Source organism: Oryzias melastigma, linkage group LG10, assembly GCF_002922805.2.
Source record: "Oryzias melastigma strain HK-1 linkage group LG10, ASM292280v2, whole genome shotgun sequence".
Lineage (NCBI taxonomy): Eukaryota > Metazoa > Chordata > Actinopteri > Beloniformes > Adrianichthyidae > Oryzias > Oryzias melastigma.
Genome location: NC_050521.1, coordinates 12,929,253 through 12,949,010, shown reverse-complemented (window position 1 = coordinate 12,949,010; position 19,758 = coordinate 12,929,253). Strand labels below are relative to the sequence as shown.

The window sequence follows — 19,758 nt, the reverse complement described above, 5'->3', positions numbered from 1 at the left end:
AGTCCTGCCAACCTTCCAGCTCTGGTCTTTATTTCTCTGTTGACCACACACTCGCTGGTTTTTCCTTCCTTCCTCGAGTCCTTAGTCTCCAAGCATTTTTTGAACGTTCCTCCATGAGGAGTGTTCGGGGAGCACTGGTAAGGGTCAAACACAGAGACAGGCTGTACTGTTTGTCCACATATGGAGTGTGTGTGGCTGTCAGCCCTCAGTGGGGGCTTTAGGCATGGTATGCATGTGTGGAGCATCTGCTCCTGCAGCATGCACATGTGGAGAAAAGTGATGAAGGCAGCAGAGGGCTTGGTGCACGCTGGTAAAAAGTGAGATGTCACATACTGAAATGTTCTGAAAAACCTTGGAACATTGCAGAATGAAACTCGTTAACTTCCTCTTCTCTAGCTTTCATTTTTCTGTGGCTCTTTGGGGAGACTTGAGGTTATGATGGAATGTGCTGATTTATTCATTTTTATGTCTTTGCGTTTTTTTGATTATCACAAATGTGTCTTGCATGTTGCTTCAATTTAGGCCTGGCTTCTGCTCAGCTACAGTCAATTTTGTTGACAAGACATTAAAAAAAGCAACATTAATTTGTTAGTTTATCTAAAAGACCTACAAATTCAAACCCACACTGCAGTAAACCAAGCTTCCCTTTGTTGAGTAAACATTCAGTTCATGCAGTGAAATGACTGCTATCAGAACTAAACACTAAAGAAATGATGGACATGCTTGAAATACATTATCTAATATGTGGAAACTGGGAATACCTAATACAAATGTCTGCAATGCATTTAAATACTTTGATGAAGCTACATTAGTAGCATACACTGAGTTAGCAAAGCTCAACCCAGTTTCTAAGGAATTGTGCCATCTAACGTAAGGTAGAGCTTGGTGCTACCAAACCTTGCTGCCTGTGCTACAACTGAACTGGAAATACACAAGATAAAGAGATTTTGATTGTAAAATATGAATACAATCCTACAGAAATTACCTTTACAGCACAAATCAATGGACAAATATTGATTTTACCTCACCTGCCTCCGCTGACCGTGCGTCCCTGCCATGTGTACATGACGCAACTCAAACTAGCCTGACCTGCTTTGCACAAACTCCATCGCTGGTTCATGACTGAAAGGTAACAAAAAGACGTAACGTTGACAACCACGAGGCATAGCATGTTTTCTTGTAAAAGCAAAACTAAAAGCAAGCCATGCTATGAATGCACGTGGCTGAAACAATGCCTGGCACAGCTCTATGTGCTGCTGTCTATTAAATTACTTTTCTGTTGTTTGTTTATATTGACATAAAATCCAATTTGTTGATTATGGGCTGCATAATGGTGTTGTGATAAGCAAGGCTACCTTACAGCTAGGAAGTCTTGGTATGAATTCTTGCTGGGATCTACAAATTCTTTCCACAGCATAAAAGCAAGTTAAGACGATTAGAGTCTATGAACTGAGTGTGAAATAGCTCTTCGTGTGGCACAGTAGTGGATGTGGGACCTGTCTAGCAGCTTGGAGAAGCTCCAACCGACTGTTGCTATAACCCTGTTAAGCAGGAGGTAAGGATTAATTGATCAGTATAATCCCAAATTATTGAAATCATGAACAGTACCAAAAATGCTATTATTGTACATTTCAATACACAATTTTTGTCATCAATTAAGATTTTCTGATGTTTGTGTGGATGTAACTGCTAAATTTAAAGGCCTAGTTTTAGAATTGTGGTGTTGCATGGAGGCTGCCTGTAGTACTGATGATGACCTTTGACTCTTCTGGTTTGTGGGCTCAGATCTTGGACTTTATTATGACTCATTATGTTGGATCACACAGATTCTCTATAAGGTTTATATTAAGTTATTTTGGCAGCCCGATCAAACGGATACCATTACCCCGGGCTCACACTGCTAGCGTTAAAGCTCCGATGCGAGTGCCGCAGTTTTTACGTAACTTTAAAAGTGCGAGAGGAAATCCCACTGCAGGTGTTCACGTCCTGCATCTGCGGTCAGGGCTCTGCGGCGCTGCGAATCCATTTCGTTTGGTTCAATTTTCGCCAGACGTCAGCGAACAAAGGGGGTATTAGCATGAATGTATGTGAGTTTGGAGTTTTGCAAGGTCGGCAGCAGAGCCTGTGGCTGCAGCCAACCTGTAGCTAATATGAGCCATCGGCTGTAGCTAGCCTCCTCCCGCATTGCACTTGAGCTGTAACACTAGCGGTGTGAGCTCGTGGTTATTCTTAAGTAGATTTTTAGGTGTTAAAATTAGCATATCCCTAAAGCTGGTAAAGAAAAGTTGTCCAAACTACCCGTATATGACAGCTGTTCTGATGCTGGATCTATAAAAAATACCGAACAAATCTCCTAAGTTGTCTGGGTCAAAAATTGTATCCATCCAATTTCTATACCTAGTTTTTCTTGTTCAGGGTCACTGTGTTGATGGAGCCTACCCAGCTACTTTCAGGCCAAGACATGGTACACCAAGGACTGTTCAACAGTACCTCTGGTTCTCACAGGGACAAACAACCACTCATGCTGACATTATCACCTAAGGCACAATTCAGAGTCACCAATCAACCTGTCAAACATGTTTTGGACTGTGGGAAGGAAGCCAGAGTCTCCAAAGAAAACCTTTGCATGCACAAGGAGAACATGCAAACTCTACACAGAAAGGACCAAGTCGGTATATGGACCAAGACCTTCTTGCTGTGAGTGCTAACCACTACAGCCAATCTCAAAGTGTTTCGTTTCTTTTATTGAGTTACAGGTAGCATGCACACAAAGCAGAATAGAGATGAATGGGGAGTAAGGTCTTTAATTGGTTTAGAAAGGTGTAATGTTAAAGGAAGCATAACCAGAATGTATACTGCTGCTTTCAATCAACTTGGCACAACTGTTAACTGACATGCATATCTGTGAACTTAAAGGATATTGTTTATTTAAAAAAAACATGTAAATTACAGCAAAGGAATCTGGGGAAGCTAATCATCTATCAGTCACCAAATGATACACTAACATCAATTTCATCTGGACTTTAAACTTTTAGAAAATCTTATAGGGGTGATTGAACTGCCAGTAATCGTGCTCGCTTAAACTATCACAAAAGTAGACACACAGATCAATATAAGAGAGGATCTATGTTATCGTTGGGTTTGGTAAATACAAACAGCATTCTCATAACCACAGATGAACAGTCCCACCCTCTCGTTTTTATGGGATTTTTCTTGAGATGGTTTCAAGTAAAACTCCCACTTTCAAACAAACACATATGCAGATATGTTTTATCCTGGTGGGCTTTTTCCATTGACGTGATAAATTTCCTTGCCTCTTATCTTAACTTAAACGATCCCAACTGACTGGTGAGCCCTCACGTCACTCTAATACGAAGCCGCAAACAATGACCTTTACATTGTTAGGGGAAAGCAAAGTGTCCTCTCAGCTACGAGTGTCTTTAGTGTTCGGAGTGGCTCAGGAGTTATTCCTCACAAGTATTTTAGTACATGTGCACACACACGCAAAATCTTAAGAAATTGATTCTTCCAGCCAACATCTGAAACTTCAAGTCAACCAGATGTTCAAATCAACATCTACTCCACCTAATGTGTTATGGATCATTTGGTGTACAGCCAGAGATGAGAAAGCCAAACCTTGTCAGCATCACATGTTTGTAATGCAGAGGAGTTGTGAAACTTTCAACTGACTTTACCAACACGTATTCACATTCCGGGTGTCTTGGTCCTTCAGTAGAGAAAATAACCAGAAAAATGTCTTGCCATCGGTGTACTTAAAGGGTGTGAGCTCCACATTTTTCACTGGCACTGAAACAGCAAAGTAATTCAGCACTGGAATGGAATGAAGGAGGTCAAAGGTGAGTCTACTGAAGGGAAATAGCTGAAGAAGGCGGGGAAAGAAGAGATGGCATAGTATTCAGACATGCCTGTGCAGAAGCACCTGGCGGTGACATCTGAAATGTCACGAAAAGTGACCGTTTACTGGTTATTTATTGGTCAGCTGTGCTGGAAGAAACAGTCAGAAATGAGTGTTGGGGAAATGCATGACGCCAGGAAGGAGAAGGAGAGCACAGCCAGAAGGGGAAAACAGACAACCCCTGCACATTTGGGCCTGAAACCCCAGAGCTGCACGAGGCTCAAGTTACAGTGCCAGAATCAAGAGGTGTGGCATGTTGTCAAACTACAGCAAAACAGTAAAAATTCCATTTCCATGACAACCAGGAGAAGAAATTGACCGCAATACCTTTAAAAAAGATAAGAATTACTTCATGAAACATTTATGTGATCTTGAAAATAAAAAAATAAAAAAAAGAAAAATGCTACCATAATTATTTAAACTGTTAGTATTTACTGATTTTTACAATGGTCTGAATTGGCCCAAAAGCAATCCTTTATTTTTTCAAGAAACCAAGTCTACTGCTGTTTGTTTCTTTGGTACAAGTGTATGAGTGGTCTTAAAGTTCTGCTAAGAGTGAAGCAATTTAAGAAAGAATGAGTAAACAAGCATGTACCCCAACCTGGTTTTCATGTATTGACTTGCTGCTGTAGGATATCCACCCAAAGAAAGAGCTGCAGTGTTAAGACATTTATAGCTATGGCTGGAATGCACAGGCTGTGTATGTTGAGGCACCGCAGATGGGAGGTCACATGAAGGAGAGACATCTTATCATTCAATTGACACTCGGTGATTGAAAAAGAAAAGATCACCTTCAAACAACACCCAGTGGTATTCACATGTGGAAGTCTGTAGGGTCATGTCCATTTCTGTCGAAACACAGCCTGGAGCTAGAGGGGCTCATCAGGCACCTTTGCATGCTATTTTTTAAGTACAGAGGGATGTGTTATTCATCTGTGTTTCATCAGACTAGGGCGGTTAAAACAATTGGCTAACATTTATACCCCTGAAGGTAATCACTTGCTGAACAATTTAGCAACCATGGCAAGATCTAACCAGTGAAAAACATTCCAGTCTGGACTGTTGTGTACTCATACTAAAAACAGGAATACGGTGAGTGTGTGTGTGCTTGTGGGTATGTGTGTGGGGTAATCCTCTTAAAAACAGTTTCAAACTTTTTGCACAAAAAGTAGAACAAAGTTCCTATCTAAATTACCAAATGCCTTGTGGCATGTGATATTTATCCATACACACGCAGGGCATTGCTATGGAAACATTTATGCCCCCTTGCTTATTATGTTGCTACAGAAACCATCCCAGAATAGTCCTTTTTTTCCTTTTGGCCCCTCCTTCTTGTTCATGACTCATAGCTTGCTGTGGAAACCGCATTTCAGTCTGCCGCTCATTCTGCTTTTTCCACTTACATTTTTTTTAATGTGGCTATCTGAATCATCAGGATAAGTTTGTGTGTGTGTTGCATGATATGTGCTTATGAGTAAGCAAGGAAGCATGTGGTTTGGGGAATTCTGAGAAAATAAATAATGATGAGTTACCATGGTGATGGCAAATACCAGGTGGAGTGACCCATGTTTTGCAAGATAGTTTATCAAAAGCACTACATGCTGTCATTAACTAACTGGGATTCTTTGTAGTTGTAATCTTTCCATGGATACCCTGTTCTCTCTGTGGTTACGTTTGATCCACTGTGTTTGACACGTCACTGTTCCTTGGTCTGCACACTCGCTGGGCTTTTAGGGCCATTCAAGGATAACATCACAAATGTGCAGCGGGAGTCTTCAAGGAACAGGATGACATGGTGATCATGGGACATTATGATTCTGGGGTCAAGGCCACAAACCACATAGTTTGACCAGATGAATAAAATTCACTTATAACTTACTGATCACATTTTGCTAAATGAAATTGGAAGCCTGTGACGGAATGATGGTGTGCTCTGAGTGTTCTCCCTTTGTTTCTTCACAGAATATATTGGCATAAAACAAATGCAGGAGTGCATACTTTGGTTCCTCAAAGTATCTGAAGATAACAAATAAGATTAAGGATCGGTCAAGATATAATTTTCTTCAATTTAAAACTTTTAATCCGAATAACTATTTAAAGAAAAATACAACAACCTTATTCAACCTGTAGCTAAAGTGATGCTCGAAGTTCTTGGGAAAACAAAGGAAAAAATGTGAAAAAGGAAAAAAGTAAGTGCTCTAACTAAAGTTTGCTTTGTAAGAACCAAAGTTTGTCATTTTAAAACAGCATAAAAAAAACTAACAACTGTTAAAGCAAAAAGCGCAAGTGACCTACAGAGCAATAATATATCAATGCGTGGTTATTTGAGGCTTACTGGTTGTAACGAATCTCATTCATTACATATAGCTCTTAATTACACAATTACTGGTAACTCAATTACCTTCCCTGATGAACAAGTGGCCATTTTTATTCTTTTCAGAGAGAAAAATCAATGAAAACAAGTAATACTAAAATTAATCAACAACAAAAAAGCTGTTAGTTATTTTACTGTGTGAATAATACTCCAAGTTGTGAATAATCTGTATTACTAGTTTGTACAAAAATGATCACTTTTCACATGTGGAAACCAAAGAGTGAAAGCTTTTTAGAGGGTTTAACGGTTGCTAAAACATTTAAGTTCTTAGGCAGTGCACAACATTAAAGAGGCTTAATTTTCTTTATATCATCCATCATGAGAAAAATTCCACACAAACATGTTAAAAACATTTTTTATTGGAGTGGGTGTTTAACATATTGTAAAAAAAAATAAGTTTGACCAAACCTTTTTTTCAGTGCAGGTGTCCCTGTAAAGATTGTTTCTGTTTTTTTTTCAATTTCTTAATTCATATATTTGTATTATGTCCTGTAAAAGAGCATTTATATTCATATTTATTATTTATAAATCATTAAATGCAAGAGTCTTTTAAATACAGTTCTGCTTTTGAAGGGTTTCTGCTTTAATCTTTTTGCAAGTATCAGGAAAATAAAATATTAAGGAAGCAAAAAGGGGGCCAAGCAAACACTACTTTTCAGTGTAGTGTTACTTACACTGAAGAGTAGTGGGAGAATAAACTGAGATTGCTTGTTTGTGCCACCTCAAGTTACAACCTTTAAAAAAAAGAATCTTTTGCAAAAGTGCACTTATTCACCCAAAGCATGAGCAGTGTTGTTTGTTCCCTTTGACATATTTCAAAAGTCGACAGTGCCTCTTCGACAATCCTCATATGACTGGGGCTTCAACAAGAGCTGGCTAAACGCCTGACAAAATCAACAATGTTTGCATTGTTTAGAGTTTCTAGTCCAGACTTCATAGCTTCAAAAACATTTGAAGAGCAGCAACGGTTGTTACAATGAAACCATACTTGTGAAACCTTTTATTTTTTCTTTTGTTTTTTGTTGTTGTGGCAACAAAGAGTGAAAATGTTGAAAATTTATTGGACTAAGCTTTTTTTTGGATTAAACATTACTTACATTACTTAAATTATCTCACTAAATCATGCAAACAATCTTCTTAATCTAGTCCAGTGCTTAAATTGTCTTTTTTTTATCTTCTTTGGCTACATCTAAAACTTTACTTTTAATATAAACCCTTCTAATTTTTGTGGTTCAAAGACCTGGACTCTTTGTGTCCCATTTAACCTGTTTTACACAGTCAAATGTGCAACACACCCTTTTGTGATTCTGCCTTTTGGAATGGATCGGCAACAGCCCTCCAGGGTGATTTCATGAAAATAACATCCTTGCTGTTGTGTCACCAGATGAAAATTTTTTCGTAGAACTCAAACTTTTTTTTTTTTTGCAACCATATCACAAGTTACAGTTTTTCTCTGGCCAGTCCTGTGACTTCTTTTATTTTGCCGAAGACATTAATCACAAACACATGCACTCGTGCAATCTTGCATTCAACTGTCATGCCCGTCTAATCCTCTGATTCTAGTCCTCTGCAGTCTGAGCACCCCTGTTTTCATTGTAGTCATCGGCTGTGACTCATCGCACGTCTGAGCCAAACTGTTTGCGCTGGTTCACACTAGTTGACACACCTAAGGCCAGGAAACACACCCATTCCCACATATCCTTGCATTCAACTGGAGTGAGCCACCACGAAGCGGCAAGCCCAAAGAGTTCTACTTGCCCCATTAGATTCTAATTTGTGCTTGGTGCAAATGTTAATTGAAAACCAAGTATCCTTCAAATGTTTATTTAAAAACTCTAAAAACAATGCAACTTAAGAAGTCACCTCGTTGGTTTTAAAACAGGTTTTCAAGGAAACTGAATAAATCTCTTTTAAGATCCGGAATGCCTGTTTACAGTTTGGTTGTTATGAAACCACAAATATTCATCGGTTATTGAAAAGTCGTTACAAAGTAAAAAGTTAGAACAATAGTTCTGCTGCTTACAGTTTATCTACAAATGGTCTTTTAGAACTGTGAAGACAAAGAACTGCCTGAGTTTGCATGGAGAAGCTCGAACAGGCGTATTAACAAGGCTATGGTTAAAATTTGAAGTTTTACTTAACATTCTGCAAAAGAAACAATTTATTATTAAGATAGCATCCATGATATTTTTTTACCTGAACACCAGAATTTAGACCTTGAGGCTTTTATTCTTTATTTAAAGCGTAATCAAGAGTAAAGAAAAATCATTCTTCACAGGGCGCTTTTACCAATATTCCACTTGGCTTTTCAACTCGACGTGTGCTCACTAAGCACAACCACAAAAACAGTTGTGGAAGAGCTGCACCCTGTTTTTTTGGAATAAAACAAAATCCAAGCGGTTTTGATTCTGATCAGGCTTGTGTAGTGTTGCAATATTAAAATATGTGCACACATGGGTACAGGGATGTGCCACTCCCTGTTCCCTTCACACAAAGCAACACATTCAGTTCCTGTGCTCCTGTTCCCGGTGTTGATTGTTGCTGCACCTCGACGAACGAGTGTCTGATACAAGAACTTAGCTGAAAAAAACATTCTAAAGATGCAAAAAAGTTGTAATAGAAATAGAAAAGCACATGATAGTGACACATAAAGACACGCACAAATATATCTCACATGATGTTTAGTAAATCCGGATGCATGCGAAAGACCACATCAATGATTATTGACCGAAGGCCAGAAAGTAGGTGAAAAGAACTGCTAAAGTGGTCAAAGATCAATTTGTTAATCGAAAAAGACGTGACCATTTGATTAGGGATACTCGGACCAGTGCAGAAGAATGCAGTCAAGGGTAAACAGGAGACAAAAAGATGACACAAATGTAAACAATTCAATAGCTAAATCAACAAGATAAAAAAATGCAAGAAAAAATAGTCATAAAATCTAAATGTTATAGGAATAATGTTTTGTTATATCAAATCAACACATAGTGAAGGTCAGTGCAGAAAATATAAGGACACCTCAGGTCATCTGACATGTCTGCGGGTGAAATGAAAAGCAAGAATTTAACAGTGTTGCATTCTTTAAGCTGCTCCGTTTGATTTCTATCCGACAATTCCATCTGTGATCGAACCACAGGCCTAGTTAAACCCTTAACCCCAGGCTGAATCTGTCTAAGACACCACCCAGCATGACTCACTTTAAACAAGCTATCACACAGTATCTTTTTCTTGTTTTTCCATCACACTGAAGCGCTGTTTGCTAGAACATGTTAAAAAACGGTTAAAACTTGAGATAGGGTTTCACTTTGTTTTGCATTACAGCAAACATGCATGAAGTAAAACGATCTAAAGAATTGTAAAATCACGGTATACGATTATAATTTCTATAGACTTTTGTGTAAACGTCCAATAAAAATGCCATATTTTATTATTAAATGGGTAAATAAAAGCTCTTTCAACAAAAAGAAGGTCATTAAAACTGCCTTAATTGTGTAAAAACTTTCTTGAGTTAATACATGCCTCATATTAATTATAATCTCTAGTATATGATGTTCAGGATGTGACTCACAGCTTTACTTTATTGACATTTAGCCAAAAACTAAAACGACAAGAAATCTTTTTAAGTAGTTTTGCTGAAATAGTGCATAAAACTATTATTTATTTAACGTTTTTAATTGACAAAATACCCACAACTAGTTTGTTAAGACTTTATTCATTTGGACATTAGTTTACTCTGAGTTTATCAAAGTAAAGCTTACTTTTCTTAAGGGCTGATTTTTCATCCATCTACGTGGAGCAGTGGGTGGTCCCACTGTCAGGGACCACTCCCTCATGCTGGTCCCCTCCCTTGTCTCTCCCCTCCCCTCTGTAAGCCAGGAGCCCGACTCAGATCCCTGTGCAAGCACTCTACTCAGCCCAGTGGAGCAACTACACACACAAAAAAAGAGCTTCAGATCAACCCAGAACAGAGGAGGGAGGGCAGGAGGAGGGGAAGAAAACGCCCTGGAAATCTGGTTGACCAAGAAATAGGAAAAGAGTGACAGACTCCTACCAGACTGAAAAGTTGTGGCAGAGTTGAAGAGCTCTTCTTGGGCTGGGGAGAAGCCACGATTTCCAGGATGCTCAAGCTGCTGTAAGGCTACACGGGCGCAAGGATTGCGTACAGGTAAATATGACAAATTGCTTTTAATTTAAGAGAAAGTCATTTTTCATGAAATGGCCAAACAGCTTTTTGCTGTAAAAAAAAAAAAAAGATTTTTGTAAAGTCAAACCAGCTCTTTTATAGAAGTGCTCAAATCTTTCATCTGAAAAGATAACGTGAAAAACGAGTTTGTTGCAAGGTTTATTTATCTTGTACTAATTTTTAGCTTCTATAATTTCTTTAGGCTTTTATAAAGAACTTATTAAAGTTTTGTGTCTAGACAGTTGGTGTGCTTGTATGGGATTCTGTTTTTTTAGGGTGAGCTGTCACTTTGTGTGGACATCATTTCAATACTTATATGAACTTGTGCGCTGCATGAGAAGTGGGTGTGTTCAGACAGCCACATGAATGCTGTGGACCTGACTGAAGTTGCGCACTTCACTTCTGCTGTAACAAAGGTTCTCAAACACACGTGAAACTAGTTAATGCGTGTTTTTGAACAGATTTAAATTACAAAGTTACTTGTAAAAAAATAACCAGCAGTGATTCAAGAGTTGTTCAAACACAATAGTCTGTAATCCAAATAAGCAAAGGAAGCTTTTTTTATCAACAGCATTTTTAAGGTGAATGGCAGAATCAGGAGGAGGATCAAGAAGTTGGGTTGTTTTATTGTGTTATGGATGATGTGTTTTTTATCTGACCAACGCCCTTTGTTAAGACTTGGGAGTTTAAAAAGTGAAGGTACTTCCCTTAGAGAGCCTGCAGCAACAAGTTTGGGTGTGGATCCCTCGGCTTCATTTCCCTCCCCCTTCTTCTTTTTCCTCCCTCTCTTCTTGCTTTGCTGCCTCCTCACGAGGCACACCCTTTACAGCAGGGGAAAGAAACATACGCACTGCAAGCTGTTTCTGTGGACCCTCATGTATACTTTCAAAAGTCCCCACTCAGTATTAATTGCAAGAATGCCAAATAAAAAGTTTTCTTTACCAAATCCAAAAGAGCTCACTTTAAAAGGGCATTCCATGTGAAAACTGGGTTCGGTGAGACAGTACGTTGCTTTTTCATTTGTTTTACATTGTAGAAAGTTGAAGCCAATCGTGGTAGCTTGGCCCTGAGGCTTGCTTTTCTTTTATGACGTACTTTTTTTTACAGTCTTGAACAGAGTGATCTCTCTGTCTCTCTCTTTTACCTTGGGTTTCTTAACCTGGGCTCACTGCCAGGGTGTGTGGGGGCAGAAGATGGGAGAAAGACAGGGAAAAGAGTGAGGGAGCGAGGGGGGGATGGGTGGGACTGGCGTGAGGAGGGGAGTTATGGAATGTGGTGGTTTGGAAAGACAAGCTAATTGAAACCAGGTTTGATGCATTGAACGGGGGAGTTCAGAGTTTTTCGGTTTTAGAGAAATAAAGAAAACTATTCATTTAAAAACGGAAAAGTTGGAAAAGTCGTCTTGACTTTGTTGCATTTTAAGGGTTTTAAGTACCACTTTATGGTTTGTTTGAAGTGAAGTGCGTGTGGTAAGTTGTGGAAAAAGCTTCCAAAAAGATTAGACGTAGTCTTTGCGGACTCAAGTCAGATTTTGCTGAACGCAGTTAGTTGCCTGCGCTGCTCCCTCCTGCCACACCCAAAAATACAAACTGTGTTTTGCTCTGCTCTGCCTTTTCACAATACACACTTAAGCTACTTTTGGAGCCCTGCAGCTGTAAATGCTTAGCACATCTAAAATTGCTCTCGTCAAGGTAATTTATGGGATAGATGATTAAATGAATAGTGTCACAAAGGCGTTAAAGGTATTTATGCCCCAACGTTCATGACATTTCCTATATCTATGGACTAGTCTAGTATTACTGTGGATTGTAGGTTTTTGGAAGGATCTGTACCTTCCACTTCTTGAATTTTTCGTTGATTGCCCTGGGGCAGGTAACAGTTTTTTTCAAACACAAGTTTTTCCAGGTAGAGCAGTACTGAGTTCACTATGTGATGTCTCCAAATCTCATGGTAAGCTTTTTAGCATACTTTGAGTTCTGGAGATTTTTGGATGGTCATAGATAACTGTGGTACTTCACATCACCCTTCAAGCTAGTATCGTTGCCCTTTCCGTCTCTGTGGCAAACAGCAAATTATAAGACTGATGGGAAAGCCGTGACTCATTGCTTGTTGAGAGTTGACTTGTGTGATCCTATTTGTCAACCATCAGAGCAAGCTGCATAATGTGCCTCTGATGATTGACAGCATGGACGAGGGCTGTGGTGTTAACTTAGGCGTGCCAGAATGAAACTCAAGGAAACTGTGCTCTAGCAGACTTCCTCCATCGTTTCCTCGTGAGTTTTGAGTGGGTGGGTGGTTGGAAGGAGGGGATGTGTGGGTTGACAAAAGAGGGCGTGGATGTTCGGAGGTCTGAAAGAAGAGGCGATCACAATAAATTTATAACAAAGTGAGAGAACATTTTGCAAGGACGAGTCCAACCAAAGTATGAAAAGCTAGGGATTGACAGAGATCCACTCAAGATTTTTAATACCGAAAGAGTTATTATAAACATTAATGAAAAACATAAACATTGTAGTAATAATGTATCTGATGAGGGGACTAGGTACATGGAATAATGGTGTGAGAAGGTCTAAACCGATACGTTACTGAAGGTGATGTTTTAATTTTGGTAACCTGCTGCTGATAAATGTATTTATTTAGTGAGATGGGTTATTATATAATTAAACAACATTTTAAGGTAGCAAGAAGACTTTTCAAAGCACCATAATTTACCTCTATAAAGCAAAAAAGAAAAAAAAATCACAGCTGAATCGGTGTAATCCCTATAATTGTGGACCACTTGTGTTACACTAATACTTAAATGTTACATGAAAGCAGCTGTGTGAGGAAGCTGTTGTCAGGTATTATTCTCACCTGGTTTAGCTTCAACTACTAAGAATCAAAATCTAGAGGAGATCCTCTTGTCTAAGATGACCAAACAAAAAAATTGCTGTATTTGTTGTTAGAAAGGTTTGAGTGAACTTGTAACTCTAACTGCGGAAATATAGAGACTTTTATCCTTTTTCATTTTTTTGTCAAATTTTTTTGTTTACAACTCACGTATCTCAATATCCAGGTTTTATTCATATTTTTAATCATTGCAAATAACATAACCTAGAAGTCACTTACGTTTGAAGCTTGTTTAACTAAAAAACATTCAAATCATAATTTTACCCAGTCTTTCCTAGCACCTGAAATAGAAGCCACTTCTTTTAAGTGCTGCTGGCTTTCACTTCTGCTAACAGAGTTTCTGTCATTACTGTTGCATGCCTTGTTTGATTAAAAAAAAAAGAATAGAGATTTGAGAGGTGAAATGATGCCCTTCAAGTTACACCCATGCATGTGCATGCAATTTAAAACCTCACTTCATGTTTAGCAGAGCTTCTGCAGGCAAAAAAGGGTGTGTGTCATTTTTTTCTGATAAGCGAATACATTTTTCAGCAGCTTTTTCAAGCATCTGTTAGACAGAACTTTTCAAAAACAATAAATCTTGTGCAACTGTAATAACTTGCACAATCTACCTGGCTCTCAATGTTTGCCCTGTAATGTTGCCCCATGCAAGGAATGTATGTAACCAAAACTATGTGGAGTGGGGGCCCAGAATGTCAGGCAGTGGAGCCAGGAATGCAAATGTGGAAATACGTGCAGCTTTGTTTGATTTTATTTATCTTGCACATGATATTCAAGTATGGTACTCCTAGAGATCTCCTGAACTTAAGTGAGCAAAGAAAAATTACTACTGTCCAAAAACAGTCTTAGATACATTTGGAATGTCTTAATATTATTATCTAACTCAATCAATGACCCTTTATTCTACAGCTCTTTGAATTTGTTAAATTTTTGTTGATGCGGTAAACATAAAAAAACACAATAAAACTATAATAATAATTAAAAAAAACAATTTGAGTGAAACCTTTCCAAAAAAGTCTCCTAAGGTTTGGTAAGGACCACATTATAGGATTTTTATGCAACGTATCATGCCATCGTTTGAGGCTCAAACTCCCCTTTACTTTTATATGGGATAATGGGGACTTTTTATCTCCTTTCCTGGGTGTATCTAGTTATGTAATTTGAAAACCTAAATCCTCTTTCTTCAAAATTTCAACCAAACACGCCAGTGCCTGTTTGGATTGAATTTATAATCTTGCTTATTTTGTATAGTTTTGAAGCAGGAGGTTGGCAACAGCCCACTTTTCACTTCAGGAGAAATATTTTTGTTGTGAGTCATTTCAGATAAAATGTTATTACTGTGCTAACATTGCACACATTATTTCATAGGTTTCTGTCAGTTTGTGATGCAGTTCCTTAAAAGGGAGTTAAAGTGCTTCCAGAGCAACTCTTGGTCTTGTTTGTGTTCTCGTAAAACCAAGAGTATTTTTCCTTCGCCTTACATTTGTTGCCTGACTCTTGCCAAAGTCACAATGGTTTAATCAGCAGCAGGCTAAGTTGGCGTCAGTGGGCAGGCTCTGGTCTTATGCAGGACTTGCGGTTTGGTTCGAGACTATGTGGACACAGAAAAGAGCCGTTTATTTTGACGCTCATTCCTCCTGCATGCGTCAGCCATGAAAGGCCTATCTGCGTTTTTGAGGGAGGACTGAGGCCTGCTGTATCTCTTTTTTCTGTTTGTTGTCCTCGCTGTGTGAAGCTGCAAAGCGGTGAGGAGAACAGCACATCTATTCTATTTTGACAAGACAGAGTCCACTCCTCCCGCCCACTGAGCATTGCTGCACTGAGGCCTTCTTATTTGCTCATAATCAAATCTTATAACTCACCAGCACAACTGTGCTTGGTGTGCTTTAGTGGTGAGATTTAATCATTGTCACACTGCTCCTCTTTGCTCTGCACCAAATTGATTGGATTTGGCAATCAACTTGGTGGACCAACTTCAGCCCCTTTGACAGTACAGTGCTTCAGTTCATTGTGGCCTATTTGCGTGCAAAGCTTGACATCTAAAAAGTCAAAATATATACTCGCCCTGTGATGGGATGCAACAAAAAACAGTAAATTCTGTTTGTTGTATCAACCACAAGCACTGGCGATGGTAATGCTAATCCCACAGACCACAGCAACACAGACAGTGAAATCACTTTATCCTTCTCAGTTTGGGTGTGTTTCAGGTTTTTATAAAATGTCTTAATGCGATGTCCTTGCGTTTTGAGGAGAACCTGGTGGTTTAGGGGCGTGGTTGTTAGAGTGCAGGATGTGAGTTTGAGAGAGTGTGCGTGTGGGGTGGGGTATAGAGGTGGGGTGCAGGGTATGTGAAACAGAATCAATCTGAAGTTAGTGGGAGACAGAAAGAGGACATTTCTTTGGAGTTAGTCACTATGGGGAGAGGCTGGGCTCCCTTCCAGCTGGCCTGACAGCTCTATCAAGGAATGTGTTTGACTGGAGGCCTGGGTGGGGTAGTTCAGAGGGCTGCTTCCCCTTTCAGCAAGGCACTGGGGTAAAACAACGTGGTCTGTGCAGAGGGGACACACGCAGTCATTCCGTGTCTGCAGTGTTTTAATTTTTTTTTAGCCCTCTAACTCACCACACATCCTTTGTCAAATGGCTATTAGTGCACTCGTGTGTATTTTATGACATTTTCAAACAATTTAACCTATGATTCTATTGAAGAAAACAAAAAAGTAAGCTTCATGCTCTCTTGCATCTGGAAATGCCATTTAAATACTTCATGGCATTTTATGTTGTTTAATTTTCAGCCCCACTGTTCAAAGCACATTTTAACTCACCTAACGCTTCAAGCTTGTTGCTCTTACCTTTAAATAAAGAGGAGTCAGCTGGTACCTAAATGCCTCATGGCATTGTAGTCTCATCAGTACGTGCACTTCTTTGTAACAAAAGTATGTGTTGAAGAGTGTACACAGCTGCTCCGTTTCAAGCCTCTCAACACAAATATAATGACAGCCATGTTCGAGCTGCTTTTTATCTAAGCTAAATTAATGCGACACCACGGTCCAATCAGCAACAGCTGGTTGTTAATAAAAATATTGACAATTTGCTTTTCATGGTTCTTCATTTGTCTGAGTTTGACTGTTTATCAGTAGTTTCTATCCTGCAGATACTGTTATTGCTTCTAAAGTAATGAACACCTTGGCTTTTTAAATAGAGGGTTTTGTGCAAGAGGAAGTTAATGATACGGTTGGAAAGGCTGTCTCATAAGAATTTTTTTTGCAGGACTTGTTTCCACCGGTAGATGCCTGTCTGCACACACATTAGTTCTGGCTCCGTTTGTGCTGTTACTGACAAACAGAGTGCTTTGTTTCACGATGTGCCGCTCCGTTGACACAGTAATCCTTCTAAGACTCATAAGGAGTTGAGCCTATAAAACCAAGTTAAAATGAGAATACTTTGGCACACAGACAATGTTTTACAACCCAAATGATTAATGCATTTGCAACAACAAAATGTTATACTTATTTTGGACTTCTGCGACCACCCTTTACTGGTTTTGGATTTCTTGTTCAAATGAATGCAGGTCTTGAGAATTTGTGTACATATGCTAGAATGTGATGCTTTTGCATCTGGCTTTGTTTTTCTTAAGCTTCTTTATTTTAATATCCGATCCCATTTACCTACTGAGAATGTGTCTATCCATCGTCTGCAGAAGAACACCATAGTAGTTTCTAGATTTATTTACTTTGAGGGAGTTTTGCTTAACGCACTGACCTGTATCAACACTGCTACTGGTAGTTGGTTAATTATCACAGCCTTTGAAGGTTGGGAGAGGTGCTTATGTAAATCTATGCTCAAACGGTTTAATAAAATGTATACTTGACTTTGTGAGAAAAAAATGCGGACACACCTTACAAATATAAAAAAAATTCTTAAGGGATGACTCATTTGTGAGAAATGTTCTTGGTTGTTTTAAGATTTAGCAAGACTGTGGCTTAAACATCGTCACAGAGTTTCCCTTTAAACATTTTCAGGAAAAACATCATTAGTTATGAAAAACTAACTCAAATCCTGTTTTTATTTTTTTCCTCAACAGAGAAAACCAAGAAGAAAAGCAAAAATTGAAGCCCTTGGCTTTGCTTGAGCAATCCAAGGTAGGTGTCACTTTTTGGTTCCATAAATACAAAAATGTTAGAGGTAAAAAATTAGTGAGGAATATTATAGTTGATGCACATCACCCCAAATCTGGAAAAGCATTTACCAATCATATCATATAAAACAGCACAACGCTGCTACCCCTGTATTTTCTGGATGGTTATACCTTTATCTTTTTGCTGCGAACTGCCTTAATTACAAGAACCTGGCACTTAGTGGTTTTCCCCCCTGTGGCTCTTTTACAGCACTTCTCTTCTCACCCCTAAAGACCACCTGTTACTCTCAAAACCCTCTTATGAAACAACCTTGCCAAAGGCCTCACAGACTCACAATGTTCTTCAGTATTTGCTGTCAGCAGCTGTGGGTTATTTATGTATTTTGGCGCAAGAAAAAAAGACAAGTACAAATTGCATTATAAAACTGTGCACAGCTTCTTTATGTCAATGACAAGTCTTGGCGACCCAGAAATTGTTCTGCGGTCGCTCCCTAGTAGCAAAAGCTTTTGTCAAGCCTTCTGTCCCCACGCCTTCTATTCCCAACAGGCCATAATAAAATATGACAGACATACGAGCTGATCTGTGCACTTTCCCTTCTATGTTCTACAACCCTTCACTGCTTTCCTTTAAATCTTTAAGTAAAGGTCAAATTATCTCGTTAGTTTTGTCTAAATGTGCTTCTCAAGGGTTTCTGTAGTCAAGGTCACAGATGCCGTGAGCTCTGTGGTAATGGTTACCTTCAGTTCTTTGAGAAATAACAGCAAAGGACTAGAGGCCTACATTAATGTCATATTTATTTGTTTACTATGAGTCACAAAATGCAAAATTGTCTTATGACTCTAAGAACAAAAGGATATTTATTTGGCTCCTGTTTATACAGAACAGTTCATATGAGGTCATATATTTCTAGACAGAGTAAATTATTCATTGCTGTTGTTCCTGTTTTTCCAAGAAGAATTTAAACTTTATATTAGTAAATATACTAAGGTGGTCAACAAAAATAGACCTTCATGTAAAGTTAATTTTTTTTACCACAACATTTTACTTTTTGTTATATTTTATTCGTTTTTCCATCACTGTTAACCCGCAGGCCAATTTTTTACATAGTTTCATATTCATTCCATTCAATTTCCTCTTTTTTTCATGGTGTTTTTTGGCCTTCTCCTCTTTTCTGTTCTGCCAATCCAAACTACATAGGAGAACAGAATCAAGATGGACTTTTAACTTTAGATATTTGATTCATTAATGCCATTTACTGTTCAGCAGTTGGAGATAAGTAAGGTATAAAATATTAGAGCCTGATTTAAAAAAAACAAACAAAAAAACTTGTGTCATGCTCTGATGACTCACAATGACAAACACAACAACGATACAAGAAATGAGGAAGGAAAAACAAAAAAAGAAAATTAGGGTGTAAATGTTTGCACCAGCGGACACCATATCCATCTATTATCTTTTGTAGTGTCCCCAGCACTTGATATTTGATACAGAAAGTTTACAAAAAGTTATTTTGAACACTGTGTACAAGTTATTTAGAGAATGGAATCATGCTTCAAGGCATTGCAGGCATTCTCCAGTATTCCCAATTAAACAAAAGCAGTCTATTTATTGACTTGTGTTAATTTGTGTCCTGCCTGTTATGCGCCCCTAGTCTAAATCCAACAACCGAATTTATGTGTGAATTTATATGAATTTGTTTTTGCTTTCTATGAACCACACAATAAAATTATTGCTCTGCCAAAAAAAGGCAAAAATATGACAGCATTTGTGTGTTTTACTTGAAATCTATTTGAAGTAATTCATATTTTTAGAATCCTGTCTATTGGAAAACTTAAAAAATATTTAAAATTTGCATTTTTGTTTTGCTAATGTTTTGAGAAATAACACTTTATTCAGGCTTATAATAATACAATTTTGTCATACAGAAAAAGGTGAAACTAATGTACTGTAATTTGGATGCAACAGAACTAAAAACTTTTTTAATAGAAAACTTTTTGGTAATTTCACAATATATATATATATATATTAAAAATATTTAAGGGGTATTTTTGAATTTACATCACATTTGTATTTAAGGCTCTGGAATGACTCTTCAGTTTACAGTTATACCCCTAATTGAACATGCATCCCATCACCACTGCCCTTTAAAAAGTCTTCTGCCATTGCTAAACCACTGGTGGTGAGACCTTACAATGTTTCTTTATTTAAGGGCATTTTTTAGAATTCTAATACAAAATGTGGCAAAGATAAAGATAATTTA

At 38.3% G+C, this 19,758-nt stretch overlaps 1 protein-coding gene across 1 annotated transcript in view; it reads left to right on the top strand.

The window, feature by feature from the left end:
* Nucleotides 1-10,194: 10,194 nt before the first annotated feature.
* ahnak (AHNAK nucleoprotein) overlaps nt 10,195-19,758 on the top strand; it is a 25,066-nt gene continuing 15,502 nt past the window's right edge. Inside the window, exons 1-2 of the mRNA XM_024284196.2 lie at nt 10,195-10,455; nt 17,444-17,501. The gene's annotated coding sequence lies outside the window, so the exon portion shown is untranslated. The remainder of the gene's footprint in view (nt 10,456-17,443; nt 17,502-19,758) is intronic.